This window comes from Pteropus vampyrus, unplaced genomic scaffold (assembly GCF_000151845.1).
Source record: "Pteropus vampyrus isolate Shadow unplaced genomic scaffold, Pvam_2.0 Scaffold102, whole genome shotgun sequence".
NCBI classification, from domain to species: Eukaryota; Metazoa; Chordata; class Mammalia; order Chiroptera; family Pteropodidae; genus Pteropus; species Pteropus vampyrus.
Genome location: NW_011888883.1, coordinates 3,755,006 through 3,757,696, shown reverse-complemented (window position 1 = coordinate 3,757,696; position 2,691 = coordinate 3,755,006).

The following is a 2,691-nucleotide window of genomic DNA, read 5'->3' as shown; positions in this document are numbered from 1 at the left end:
CACTGAAATTTTGTCATTGAATTGCAAGAAATTGGTAGGCCTTGTTGAAACAAATATATGGTAGTAATTAAAGATTAAAGAGGTAGGCTTTGAAATATTTTAAGCAAAAAGAGAAAAGTAAATTATAAGCTGCTGCTTTACTTTTATGATGGGGCTAAATAGAAATCTTATTTGAATACACACAATGGTAGAACACATCCAAGCTTTTACATATTAGCATACACTATTAATGGTTTCTGAAGATTCATTAAACATAATAAACTGCTTTGACCCTGGGGACATTACATTTGGAAATGTGCTATATAAACAGAACATTCACATGCTTAGAATGTGTTTTATTTTATTACAAAGCTAGCTCACTCTGTACATCATTTAGAAACTTGTTTTGACTTTACAGCCCTAAATATCTGATTGATTATTCTACACAATGGATGGTTGATAGAACATTTATAGATCAACATATTGTAAAATTATAATTTAGTACTGCTAAACCAAGTCCCGAGCTAACCAGTAATAAATGAGAGTGTTCTAAATTTATTTCTTTCTGTAAGTAGTCTATTTATCAGTGCCTGTATGTATCTTGCACTGTTCTAAGTGCTATACTAACGCCACATATAAGAAAGCATTACTATGGCACTTACAACAGTGTGAAATACCAACTGGTACCGATACATGTTTGCAAACGTTGAAGGTTAAAAAGCATCACTGAACCTGATTGATAAGAAATTTTGAGCTGTGGTGGTGTTTCACAACTTAAAATTTCACATAGATCAATTAAGTGTCTCATAAGCACTAAGTACAACCAGCCAAAATTTGTTATTTTCAATGTCAGTGGGCTTTGCATAACATGTGGTAAATACTCACCCCATGAAACATTTCTTGATTTCAATATTCTGGTGACTTAAGGGTTTCCAGGCATCTAGTCTTCCATTCACTGTTTATTAGATGGCTCATTCCTAAAGCAGGCTTTATTTGTGAAGTTCAATTTGTTGAGTTAAAATAAAATGAAAATAAAATGATACTTGTGGTAAGAATGCTGCTCATAAATACAGAGCTGATGATGATGAGTGGCAAGATTAAACAAGGACTGCCTTCAGGGTCCAATGGGAATTGTAAACACTTGCTGAAACTACTCTCAGCGTTGGATTTTCCAGAAGCAAAAGTGGAATGTTTCAACAAATTTGTGATTCACCTGCTAATCAATCCAATAAGAAATCAGAGATGGGAAAATAGTGACAGATCATGCTTAAAATAAAGCAATATTTTCCATTATATTTTACTTCTACTGAGTCCCCTTCCCTTTTTTTTTTAGATGAAAATGTGTCATTTTTAAAATGAGGCTAAACTATCTTATTGGCAAACTAGAAAATGCACCCTTGTTGCCAATTTGAAACACAAGAAGTCAAAAACTCAGAATTTCTCCAAGTGATGTATTTCCCAAATTCTCAAACATCACCACATACTTCAAGATCCATGGTAACATTCCAAGCAAGGTCAAGGTAGGATATTAAGTGGAAAAGAAAAGAGAGGGATTCCATCCTCACAGAAGGAATGACACAAACAAAAGCTCAGAGATAGCAAAGTGAAAAGTACATTTTGAAAATGAAGTGTGATTCAGTGTGTCTAAGGGATAGGGTTCTGAGGTTGAAAATAAAAATGCGAAAGCAGTTTTTATACTGATAGTCAAAACTTCGCATGTGAAAATAACGAATTTTGAATTTATTTAGTGGGAAATGTGAGTCACTGAAAGTTTTTTGAATAGAGTGAATAAACAACTCTGAACAAAGTTGGGCTTTCCAGAGAGACCCACTAGCTTGAATGTGCATGAGAGCTCAAAGGAAAAAATCTTATGTTTTAATGTTATCAGATTTTTCATAAAAATTTTAAGTACTGAATAAAGATGGAGCAAGAGCATCATCCCCGAATTGGAAGATATGGCCCAGTTGACTCAACTTTAATCTTTAAAATCACTAGGCATAAGGGGGCTCTAGCAAAGAGTGATGAAATAGAAAGGCTATATCATTACTAGAAAACATTTTTGTTATTGTTGTTTACAGCTTAGTATCATTGCAAGATTAATATAGAACACAATTGTATGTTTTCAGACTTGTGATTGTAACAGCAGACCTCATTGATGAGTTCCTAAGGCAACTTGATATAGAAACCCAATGCTATACAGGGAAACTTCTAAACATGTTCTCTTCCTTTTTCTCACATAGGAAAGTGTCATTTCTGGCAGAGATAGAAGAAAAAAAATATATCAAACATCTTTGATCTTTGAAAGTTGGAAATAAATGGTTCACATCTTAAAAATAAATATACAAACTTCATTTATATACAATTTTGCATCCAAATACATTTCTTATTCTATGAATTTTTTAATTTTTCTAAAGAAGAGTAAAAATATTAATTATGTCTAATAGGTATGAGCTTAAGCTTTAGGAGTAGGTGATATTCCTGTGATCTCTGATTACCTAATCAAAAGAGAAGAATCTCTAAAAGGAAAATATCATAAGTCTGTGGCATGCAAAAATGTTCATGTTGGTTTTATCTCAAATATATCAAGCACTCAAAAGAAGTAAAGTCTCAGCAGTTAATGGCCCCTTTGAGGAGGCAGTATGATTTGGAATTAGAAGACTTGAAATCAATATTGCCACGTTCATTAACAAGTTTCCTTCTTGACCAAATGAC